Genomic DNA, 12836 nt, shown 5'->3' with positions numbered 1-12836 from the left:
CTCTCGGGTTTGAGAACCTTCACCAGAACTGGTTCTCGCTGCAGCGAGAATGTATTTCGCTGCAGCGAGATAGTCACTGTAGCTTCTCGTTGCAGCAAAAAGGAATCTCGCTGCAGCGAAAAACTCTTTGTTTCATCAGCGAAATTTCGCTACAACCAGAAAAAATCTCGCTGCAGCGAGAAACCTTATGTTTCTGGGTTACAATTTCGCTGTAGCGAAAAACCTTCTGTTTTGGTCTCCTATCTTATCCAATTGCTGCCCTATCTTTCACTTCTTTACTACCATATCAGAGCATGGACTTCCTACATTAAGGATTAAATGAGTTAAGTTTAAAGGGAAGAGGTTTAGTGAGAAATCCTCGGCCAGTTGAGAAACCCTCGATCGGCTAATAACCAAATCCCAATGTCGCTGCAGCGGAAAGGCATTCTCGCTTACGTATCATTGAAGCTTTCATTCTTCAAATGGTTCGTTGTGTATGGATTCATGATTTTCAAATGATCAATCAATTAAGGGCTTGATGAGGGGTTTTTAGTAAGAATAGAAACAAATTGCATTGTTTTGAAAAAGAATGCATCATGATTTCATTAAAGATTCCTTATGGTATGCTTGTTCCCTTCCTTGTTCACTCACTAGGTTTATACTCACCGTTTTCAATTTCATGTTTTCAGATCATGAGGCAGCAGGTAACTAGGACGAGGTGTCCTTGTAGACTTATATCCATCTTTTGGTAGGTGTCTCGGCATTCAATAGCTGTACATTCATCTGAGTCCCTTCGCTGGAAATCGAGTCTTCTTTTTAAGATGTATAGACAAACTTGATGTAAATTATTAAGATACATGCTGTAGACAATGTATGTATATTTTAAATGAGTAATGCCAATACGAGTTGAAAATATCTATCACTATTTTGGTTTAAAGTTATAATTTGTGACTTAGAAATATTTGATGGAATGATGAGTAGGATAAATCGATAGGCTTGCTTGGGCATAGTGGACTATGTCTATTGGGCCCATGCGTCAGTCATGGCCCAGAATTTGGGTCGTGACACATCATTCCCTTGAAGTGAATCACATTCATTTCATTGGAAGTAATTTGGATATTATAGCCTTAACACAATAAAGTGATCAGCTTTATTAGATGGCTGTGAACATTTTTTATATTCAATTAAAATACATGTCTCTTATGTATGACTCTTCATACAAATGTATTTTAATATCTCAATAGAATCATGGTACCTTAATAACTAGATAATGAATGCTTACTTAAAACAAACTCTTCGTCTTATTATCAAAATGTATTTTCATTACAAATTTAAATTAAGCATGAGAATATACTTGCTTTCCAAGGCACCACATTTTCAAAATTCTTAATATAAACCTGCGGAATTAGTGGGGGTCTTTGGATTTGTTGATAAATTTAAGAGCATTTTTGTTTCTGAACCCACTTTTAAATTCTTTTGCAGCAAGGTAAACTGGGCTTTAAGGGATTTTGAGGTAGTTGCTTCTAAGGTGAGGGCTTTGGTATCTTTGGCTTTGGTCTTGCTCATTCTAAAGGAGAATATTTTACTAGATACTAGTATCTTCCTACATCTTCTCCTAGAGGTCCTATTGAAGGATCTCTGTCCTGATATCTTTTGTACATCTCTTTGTTAGAGCATTTCTTTCTTGACTTTTTAGTTGACTTATAGTCATGGTTAAGTTTGTAATTTGCTTCCAAACTCTCTTTCAAACATCCTTCACAATTACAGTTAATGTCCCACAGACAATGTTCGATGGATGGATTTATGAAGTGAAAGATAAGCCTTCCTTCATTGTCAAAACTTCGAATCAGTTCTTGTTCTGGACTTGGTTCATCTTCTGTTGGTTTGAGCATGAACATTGTGAGAAAAACTAGTGGTGCAGAGGGTTTTTTAAGTGGGAGTGATCGAACTTGATCTTTACTGTTTCGTCTGCCTTTTTAGTGAAACGAGTTTCAATGGACTAGATGTATTCTTTAGGTGCTTTTGTGGAATGTTTTATGATGGCTTTTATGGACTTGACAAGAGAAAAGGATGGCTTTATATAAGTGGAATAGGGATTGGCAAGGGGTAGTTGAGAAGGTTGAGTTTTTTCTTCTTTTGGAATATAATCTAGTTCATATAAAAAGTCCAATTTATATGTAGATCTTTTATAGGGGCATGAATCTAAAGAAATAGAAGTGCTATTAAAACAGTTGGTTTATTAGTAGAAAAGGTCATGATTGAAGGGATCCTTCCTTCTTAGGTCATATCAAGATAATGTAAGCATAAATCTAGGAGTATGGCTATGATACCAATAAAAAGAGAGATGGAGCAAGATAAGAGAATAGATTGGATCAAAGAAGAAAATCCGAACAACAAGTATGCTTTGGCCATAAAAAATGACACTTTTAGCCTTCTAGGGTGGCACGAGCCTTTTAGTTGGGAGAATATCTTCAAAGATTAAAATGATTCATCTTCCCTGCTTAACCTTATCAATATTGATACGTAGACATCTCTAAGATCAAATCTCTTTTTGATGCAAAAGGTCCATCAATGATGGCAAGTGTAGAGCATACTCAAGGATCTGAACTCATGGTAGATCTATACTTACATTTCTTAATAATTACTAAGGAGGAATGAGAGATTTCAAAAGTCATGTAAGAGAAAACAAACAATTTTATTTCTTTAGGATGTTTTGTCCATTTTTATTTATTTAAGTTGTTTAAGATATTTTTAAAATAACTTCTTGTTTAAATTTTAATTTTATGTTTGTTTTTATAAAGTTTAATTATTAATGAATTGTATGAATGTGAATTGTGAAATATAATTATTGTCTTATACGGATACAGATACGAATTCGAGAAATTGAGTACTTGTGACACATAGACCTGTCAAAATGGGCTTGGCCCATTGGGTCGACCCATTTTTGACTAGAAGTGGGGTGGGCTGGGGTATAAACAAGGGCTTAAATGGACTAGCCCATTTGATCAGTGGATTAGCCCGAGTTGGTGCAAGCCAGCCCTGCGGGCCAAAAGAAAAAATAAACTAAAGCTTCCATATACTACAACCTATTTATATTCAGCCCAATAATGAAATATATTCAACCCAATAATGAAAGTCCAAACTAAAAAACCCTAAGATTTTTTACTTTTACTACTAGAAATTTTAGGCCTCGCATTGTGACGTCAAACAGTTTTTGATTCTTTAAAGAATTGATGATTTCTGTTTATGAAAACTTGAACGAGAAAATTACAGGTGACATGAGGGGTCAACCTTCTTTTAGGTGAAAGTCCGATTTCATGCACACAACATTTTTGCTTTCAAGTTGATAGACTCTTTTTTTTTTCTTCCTACTAATCTAAAATGAAAAAAAAAAGTTAGTGAATCCTTTGTTTTCTCATTGACTTATTGCTTCTTTGAGGAAAGTGTTTTTGTTGTTCCTCCTATAAAACAAATACAAAGCAAAAATGTTAAGGTAAAATATAATCTATGAGAAAAGCATTGGACGACCCTACAAAGTCGTGATGAGGAATATATTCATTCCATTCCCCCTATCTCTTCCCACATGCCTTTTTCTTCCTTTGATGCTGATAACAATTATCAGTTGATCATGATAAAAATTAATTTTGTTGGATTTGTATGGAGCTTGAATGACTAAACAGAGCAAACCAGAACTTATAACTTGTTACCCACTATACTTAATCACTTAAGCTCTCTCTTTTGGTTTTCATATTTCAATAATATAACTCATGAAAAGACTCGTTTGCTCTAGACCAAATTAAGTATTTAATAGTTGGGAAATGTGTTTTCAAGTATTTACTATTTTATCATTTAATATTTTATTATTTAATTTATGGATTAAATCATGGAACAATTTTATTGATAGAGAGTTTGTTAGGTAGAATTGTGGAAATGATTTTTTTTGAAAAAAAAAAGTGAGCTGGCCCTACCCATGCTATGGGTTGACAAAAGGTAGGCTGGGCTGAGGTTTTGACAGCCCATGTAAAAAATGGGCTGGCCTGGCCCATATTTTCTTTGCCCACAGTGTTTAGGTTAGGCTAGGTCTGGCTAGCCCATTTTGACACCTTCAGTGACATAACACGAGTCCAACCTAGCCGACCATCGGGCTAACACTCAAACAAGGATTTCTCGTGCCAACTTGTAGTCGTACTAGGCCACACACTTGAGGTGCTACGTAGAGAACCAAGTAAGGTTGTGCTCAAGCTCGCTTGGAGCATAAGGCCCATGCACATATAGGCCACTTGCACTTATCGTGTGCGTAGGCAGGCTGTGGGCTTTAAAGTTGCATATATGTGTTCCCTAGCACCGAAAAGTTAGGTGCCACGTGAGAAGGAAATCATATAGCATGCGCACAACCTTATGGGCACAAGGCATGCACCAGCAAACTACACACTTAGGCGTTGCACAGCCATGAGTGAGCACAGACTTCTCACACCCGCTAGCTACAAACACAGAGGCCACATAGAGGAGCTGCGCATGGGCTGCATAGGGTTCGCATCACTTGAGCTACTGAATATGGATTGAGACTTGCTGAACAAGTTAAGGGGGAGATTATTTCCATAAGTGATCCTTATTATCATTTACTTTACTTGTACTCTAAGGAAATCTAAGTTTAGAATATTTTCTTATTTGTTATTTATTTTACTTGTACTTCAAGTAAGTTTAGATGGGCTATTTCACTAAAAATAGCCATTTTAGGTAGTCTTTTATTTTCATCAAGCAATTTAGTTTTTTATAGTGGATTACCTAAAATCTAAATAAGAAGTGTATTATTTTCATTAGTTGATATCAAAACCAACTTTATCAAAACCCCATTGTGTTTTAGTACGACATTAGTTGCATATCAAAATTGTGTCAAGCTAAAAGGGCAGTGAAACACGAGCTGCAACCAAGAAAGGTAAGTTGAGGGATGCTTTGTCTACACTTGAAAGCCGAGTCACTAGGGTGGAAGTTATCATGGGAGAAATTCAAGACAAACTTCAGGAAATCGGGTCCAATAGGGAGTAGTTGGAGGCCAATGATGTTGACTTTCGAGAAAGGCTACTTGATGTGGTAGACAAGTTGATGCATTACAACGTAAAGTTGAACGAGTTGATCTTTCACAGTCATGTAGCGAAAGATTAGTGAACTCAAGGGTGAGATCACCTCTCTAAGGGCAGTCACACAAGGTGACAAGCTTGGCGCATAAACAAATACCACTTTGAAGGTACCAAAACTAAAGGAATTTTGAGGTAAATGGGAAGCTAAGGGAGTTGATAATTTTCTTTAGGGAGTAAGCAGCACTTCAAGGCTATGGGTTGTTGACTCCATATGTTTTTGATGATAACAAAACATTCCTTATTCATTAATGTTTAACCTTGTTATTTAAGTGTGCAGGATTTAGTTTAATTCCCCTAGCAAAATTGTTAATTAAAGGCAAGTCAAGAAGCTTGCTAAATTTAAAGAAGAGTTAATCAATTAAAAAAAGAAAGAGCAAAGTGATTAATAAAGACAGAACTTTAGTAACTGATTAACAAAGAGTCTTAATCAGTTAAGGTAAATCTAGGCACTGACTTAAAGCAAGACAAATGAGCCTTAATCAGTTAGCATCAAGCTTAACTAATTAAGGAAATGCTGGAAGTTGATAACAAAGTTATGCTAATTGGTTAAGAAGTCTGGTTAATCGATTAAAGCACAAGGACCCAATACTCTCAAGTGTTAAAATAAAGTTTGAAAAGATAGTTGACCGTTAAATAGAGCTAAAATGAAGAAGTGAAAATTTGAAAATTTTTTAATTGATTATAACTTGTGGTAATTGGTTAAGGCTAAAGGATGTGAAGCTCTAATTTGTTAAAGTAAAGAGGCTTAAAGACAGTGATCTCTTAATCAGTTAGAATGTACTTCAATTGGTTAGAACAGAGGATATAATAGCAAGACAAAGAAGCTATAATCAGTTAAAGTTGCCTTTAACTAGTTAATCGAACTCTATTAGCCCATTTGAATTTAAGTGCTAGAAGGTAAAATAACTGCTAGAATGGCATCAAAGTTGTCTCCAACGGCTTAAAACAGCTCTTAACAGATAAATTTGACTCCCCAAGTATAAAAAAAAGCTCCAACGGTCAAAGAAATAAGATTTGGAAGAGAGAAGAACCATTTTGAGCAAAAAGCCAAATATCTTTCATCAGAAACACTTGTCCTTTATTCTAAATCCAGTAAAAGTGTTTGAGCTTGATTGTAAACCTTCCAAATTTGTAAAGTGTCATAATTGTACTTCTTTTTTTTTTCTTTCTTGAAAAATTAGAGTGTGGGAAGCACTCTAACGCTTGTTATCAGGGATTAGAGCTTGGGTTAGAAGTTCACACTTGTAAAAGCTTGGTGGAAGTTGTAAATTCACTAGTATAGTGAAGTTAGGTTGAAAATCCTTGATTGGGAAATCAAGGTAGTGTATGTAGATCAAGTGGACTGAACCACTATAAATACTCTTGCATTGTCCACTTCTCTCTACCCTTCCTTACTTGGTGTCTTTTAGCTATTACAAGCTTTACATCCTTCTTTATTTAATTGGTTACAAGTTCAACAACTCAATAGGGTTGAATGTAAAATTTTGTGTGCTATTCACCTCTAGCACTCCAACGGGACCAACAAGTGGTATCAGAGTCAATCCCTCAATTTAAGGTCTAATACCCTTAGGAATAGATTTATATGGCTTTGCAAAAGTTAATAGTTGCTAAGGGTCAATCCACAAATAGGCCTCTTCTATTTGATGGATCAAATTATGCTTATTAGAGCATTAGGATGTCTATATATAATAGAGGCCTTGACTATGAAATGTGAGATGTAAATGCAGAAGGACCCTATGTTCCCACCTCACTTAGTTTTGTCATTGATGAGAAAATGCCTAAGCCAAGAGCTGAGTGGATTAAAGTTGAAGTAAAAAAGGTCCAAACAAATTTTAAAGCCATCAACACCCTTCACTGTGCATTGACTCTTTTAGAATTTAACAAAATCTCTAGCTTTACTAGAACTAAAGAGATTTGAGAAAAACTTAAAGTCATTCATGAAGGAACTTTACAAGCAAAGTAGTCCAAAATTGCCTTACTCACCCATAATTATGAAATGTTCAAAATGGAATCGGGTGAAGATATACCTACCATGTTTGATAGGTTTACCAATATTACAAAAAATCTTAATCAACTTGGAAAAACCATCCTTGAACATGAGTTAGTAAACAAGCCACTTAGATGCCTCCCACAAAGATGGAAATCAAAGGTCACTACTATCCGAGAGGCCAAGCATCTTAATGTGGTCACACTTGATGAAATTTGTGGCTCCCTCCTCACACATGAATTTGAAATGGAAGAAGAAGAAGAGAAAGAAAAGAAAGAAGCAAAAGAGAAAAGGAAAAATCTTGCATTCTAGATTAGTACACTTGAGGAAGAACTTGAAGAATTATCAAGTGATGATGATGAAGAGTTAGCAATGATGGCCAAAAGGTTTAGGAAGTTGATGAGACAAAAAGGCAGAAGGTTTGAAAGGAAAAATTACCAGTAAGATCAAGAAATTTTTTGGAAAAATAAGCATAAGGGTGATCTCAATAAGAAGGATGAGATGATTTGTTTTGAATGTAAGAAATCAGGACATTTTAGATCTAAATGTCTAATGTTGAAAGAAGAATCATCAAAAAGGATGAAGAAACAAAAGAAGGTAATGGTAGCAGCAACATGGTTTGATAGTGACTCCTCAAGCTTAGAAAAAGAAAAAGAAAAATTGAAAGAAAGAGCCAATTTTTGCTTGATGGCTAAAGAAGGAGAGATTAAGGAATATCACATGGTTCGATAGTGATATTTCTTATGATGATTTACAAGATGAATATGATTAGCTATATGTTGAATTTGAAAAACTTGCTTTGAAATATAAAACTATGAGAAAAAAAAGGCTATTTCATTGAATGAAGAATTAGAAAAAATTAAAGACGAGTATAACTCTATTTTTCATCAAAGGAATATGCTTCAAATTGAACTTGAATAGTCCAAAACTAATTTTTGAATTCTTGAAGTTAGATTGGGAAAACAAAAACTTAGAAATACAAAGAGTTGCTGATGAAAATGTTGAACTTAAAGTTGATAGAGAAAAAGATTAAAACTTAAATGAAAAGATGAAGAAGAGTTTAAAAGAAAAACAAGCTTTAGAAGGAAAACTAATCCTATCTCATATCATTGCTATGTGTGTGGTAAAAAAGGTCATATGTCTTATGAATGCTATCATATTAATAGAAACTTTCCTAAAACCAAATTGATTTGGGTTCCATAAAGATCCCATGTGATTGCTAACCCCAAAAGACCTATCAAAGTATGGGTACTTTTAAAGAAAAACTAAAAATCTATTTTATAGGTTGAGCAATGACAAAAGGATCAATGTTTTAAAGCTCAACTAAAGGAAAGGCAGCCTTAGTACTTAGACAGTGGCTAGTTAAGACACATGATCGGCAATTAGAATTTGTTTGCTAAGCTTAATAAAAACAAGGGTGATAGTGTTTCCTTTGGTGATACTCCAAGGATATTATCCAAGGAATTGGAACCATTAGTAAGACATCTCAAACTCAAATCAAGCATGTTTTATTTGTTAAAAGTTTAAAACGTAATTTGTTAAGCATTAGTCAACTTTGTGATAAAGGTTTTAGAGTATGTTTTGACTCCCATGGATGTCAAGTGATTGATGTTAACACTAACAAAGTAGCATTCCTTAGCAAAAGAATTAAGAATATGTATGTTACTTTTCTTGATAAAATTAAGTCAAGTGAATCATGCTTTATTGCCAATGATGTATGTGATAGTTAGTTGTGTGATAGAAAACTAAGACATGCTAGTATGCACACAATTTCAAAACTTTTGAGAAAAGACTTAGTCATTGGACTACCAAAGATATCATTTGAAAATGACCAGATTTGTGATGCATGTCAATTTAGGAAACAAGTTAGAAGTTCATTTAAATCTAAGAAAGTCATATCAATTTCTAGGCCATTTAAACTGTTACATGTTAACTTGTTTGGACTAATTACTATTGCTAGTCTAGAAGGCAAGCCATATGGCTTTGTTTTTGTAGATGATTACTCTAGATATACATGGTTATATTTTCTTGCTCATAAAGATGATGTATTAATAATTTTTATTAAACATTGTAAAAGAGTTCAAAATGAAAAAAGGCCTCATTAGTGTTAGTGTTAGGAGTGATCGTGGTGGTAAATTTGAAAATGACAATTTTGAAATTTTTTGCAATGAAAATGGTTTTAATCACAACTTTTCTACGTCTATAACTCGACAACAAAATGCAATTGTTCAAAGAAAGAATAGGACTTTAAAATAAATGGCAAGAACTATGCTTTGTGAAAATAACTTGCCAAAGTATTTTTAGATTGAAGCTGTTAATACTGCAGCTTACATTTTGAACAAAGTTTCCATTAAAGCCATAATTTCTAAACCCCTTATGAGCTTTACAAAGGAAGAAAACCAAATATTTCTCACCTAAGGAGTTTTGGATGCAAATGTTTTGTTTTAAATAATGAAAAACACACTTAGGGAAACTTTGATGCTAAGAGTGATGAGGTAATTTTCTTAGACTATGCATTGAACTTTAAAGCATATAAAGTGTTTAACAAAAGAACTCTAGTTATAGAAGAGTAAATTCACATTGTTTTTGATGGGACTAATGCTGCACAAAGAAAGGTAGTGCTTGATGATGATGATGTAGATGACATTGAGAAGAAAATGGAGAAGATGCACTTGGATAGCAAAGAGAATCATGGAGAAAGATCGAAGGAGAAAGATGATGATGAACCAACATTAAAAGACTTGCAAAGAGCTAAAGAACAACACAATGATCTTCCTAGAAGCTGAACATTTGTAAGGAATCATCCTCAAGAACTTATCATTAGTGATCCCTCAGAATGTGTCAAAACTAGAAGGGGATTAAGAGAAGCTTGAGAGTATCTTGCATTCATATCACAAATGGAACCAAAGAACTTTGAAAAAGCTAAAAAAGAAGAAAGTTGGATGATAGCTATGCAAGAAGAGTTGGGCCAATTGAAAGGAACAAGGTTTGGACCCTAATTCCAAGGCCAACCAACCATCCAATTGTTGGTACAAAATGGGTATTTAAGAACAAGATGGATGAGTTAGGAAATGTGATAAGAAACAAGATAAGGTTAGTTGCTCAAGGCTACAATCAAGAAAAAGGTATTGGTTATGATGGAAACCTTAGGCCTAGTAGCTAGTTTAAAGGCTATCAGACTTTTACTTGCCTATGCATGCTTTATGAACTTTAAATTGTTTCAAATGATGATAAAAGTGCATTTCTTAATGGCTTTATACAAGAAGATGTATATGTTGAACAACCCCCTGGTTTTGAAGTGTTTGATAAAATTGATCATGTATATAAATTACATAAAGCTCTATATGTATTAAAACAAGCTCCTAGAGCTTGGTATGAAAAACTTTCTAAGTTTTTAATTGAAAAGGGATATTCAAGGGAGAGTGTTGAAAATACTTTATTTATTAAGAAGAATGAAATGGATTTGATTGTAGTTCAAATTTATATTGATGATATAGTATTTGGTGCTATTAGTGAAAGGTTGTGTGAGAATTTTGCTAAGGAAATGTAGGGAGAATTTGAAATGAGCATGATGAGAGAGCTAAAGTTTTTTCTTGGTCTACAAATCAAGCAACGTCAAGTTGGAATATTCATCAACCAAGAAAAGTATACCGAAGAAATGCTAAAGAAATTCGATGTGATGAATATGAAATCAATTGGAACTCCTATGAGCCCCTCCACAAAGCTTGACAAAGATGATAAAAGGAAAAATGTGGATCAAAAGCTCTATAGAGGTATGATTGTTTCATTCTTTTATCTAACTGCAAGTAGACCTGATATCTTATTTAATGTATGCCTATGTGCAAGATTCCAATCATATCCCAAGGAATCACATTTGACTGCAGTGAAAAGGATTTTTATATATCTCTTGGATACTTAAAACTTAGGCCTATAGTATCCAAAAGCTTCATCTTTTAATCTTTTTGGCTATTCTAATGTTGATTTTGCTGGTAGCAAAACTATTGGAAAAGCATTAGTGCTACTTGTCAATTCCTTGAAAACATGCTTGTGTCTTGGTTTTGCAAGAATCAAAATTATGTTGCTTTATTAACTGTTGAAGCTGAGTATATATCACTAGGTAGTTGTTATGCACAAATTCTATGGATTGGGCAGCAACTATATGATTTTGGAATGGCTATGCTTAAAGTTCCCATTTATTGTAATAATATGAGAGCCTTAAATATCTCTAAAAATCCTATTTAACATTCTAGAACAAAGCACATAGAAATGAGACATCATTTCATTAGAGATCATTTGCTTAAAGGAGATATTAAAATAGATATTCTAGACACCTTGCATCAATAGGCTGACATTTTCACAAAACCATTAAGTGAAGAACAATTTTGTAGAATTAAGAGAGATTTAGGAATGATTGATGTCAATGAAGTCTAAATTATGCTAATATGATAATGTTTTTGATGATATGCTTTATGATAATCATGTTCACTTCTTGGCATAATTGATTAGAGGATGTTTTGATGAGTTAAAGGAATGGTAAGAGAGAAATAAGGGTCATCGTAATCAGTTAAGACCCCCTCTAATCAATTAGAACATCTCTATCCTAGGTTATCTAAGCTAAGTTAGTAAATTCATAATCAGTTAAAGGTGTTCCTAATCAGTTAATGAAAGTCAGATACTTTAGAAAACCTTAAGTTAGAGATATAGTAATCGATTAGAAGACCCCTGCTAGTGAAAGAATTGTCGTGCTAAAAAATTTTAAAATTAAAAAAAAACTGGGCAGGTGGCATGGGAAACCGCCCATTCAATACGTGGGTAACAAACTCCTCTTAAAAGACCCTTCAACTACTTAGAGAACAGTTTCTTAGAAAATCATTACCAAAGAGTCTCTAGATTTTCCTTTCTCTTTTTTCCTTTAAAACCCGATAAACCCTAAGTGAAGAAATCCAATGGTAAAAACTTCTCTCCCTCACAAGGTTGCTGAGAAAGGCAAAAGAAAAAGAGAAAGTGATGATCTTCCATTTTTTCCCCTAAACAAGAAAGGAAAAACCCAAGAACCCTTAGTCGATAAAAGAAAGAAAGCAAAAAGAAAATGCTTAAGAAAGGGAAAGGAACAGTTGATACAATAATCCTCACAGAAAAAGGTACAAGTTCCACTTCTCAATTTTGAAACAAACTGCATGCTAATAGGTTTAAGAAAATTAAGAATGCAAGAATTTCTTGTGGCAAGTTCTTTGATTGTGCTAGTTTTGATGAAGTATCGACAGTAAAACAAGATTTAGAAAGGTATTTTGAAACCTTGAAACTAAGAAATTTGAGTGTCTTAGGGATAGGGTGTTAAGGCCCCTCTTTGGTAAAAGAATTCTATTCTAGCATTGTTGTAGACAAAACTGAGTTGGATAATCAAGAAGAATTTACAGAAAGATGGCTTAAATGTTTTCCTAAGTGGTAGAGAATTTTAGATCAGTGCCTAAGACTTAAGGAGAATTTTTAAAAACAGAGTTTGAAGTAGAAGAGTTCAAAATGCTTGAAAAATATGGTCTTAGTCATCTTTGGGAGATTGTGACTTGAAGAAAAGAAAAGTTTCCTTCCAAAAGCTATGCTAACGAGATTAAGAATGTTCAGCTCAGGATCCTGCATTATTTTCTTGCAACCACACTCCATGGCAAGCGCAACAGCTTTAGCTATGTTAGTGCACAAGACTTGTGGCTAATGGAAGCAGTATTTAGTGACAG

The sequence above is a fragment of the Theobroma cacao genome, chromosome 5, assembly GCF_000208745.1.
Source record: "Theobroma cacao cultivar B97-61/B2 chromosome 5, Criollo_cocoa_genome_V2, whole genome shotgun sequence".
Taxonomy (NCBI): Eukaryota; Viridiplantae; Streptophyta; class Magnoliopsida; order Malvales; family Malvaceae; genus Theobroma; species Theobroma cacao.
The sequence above is the reverse complement of the archived record's forward strand: the minus strand, read 5'-3'. Positions refer to the sequence as shown.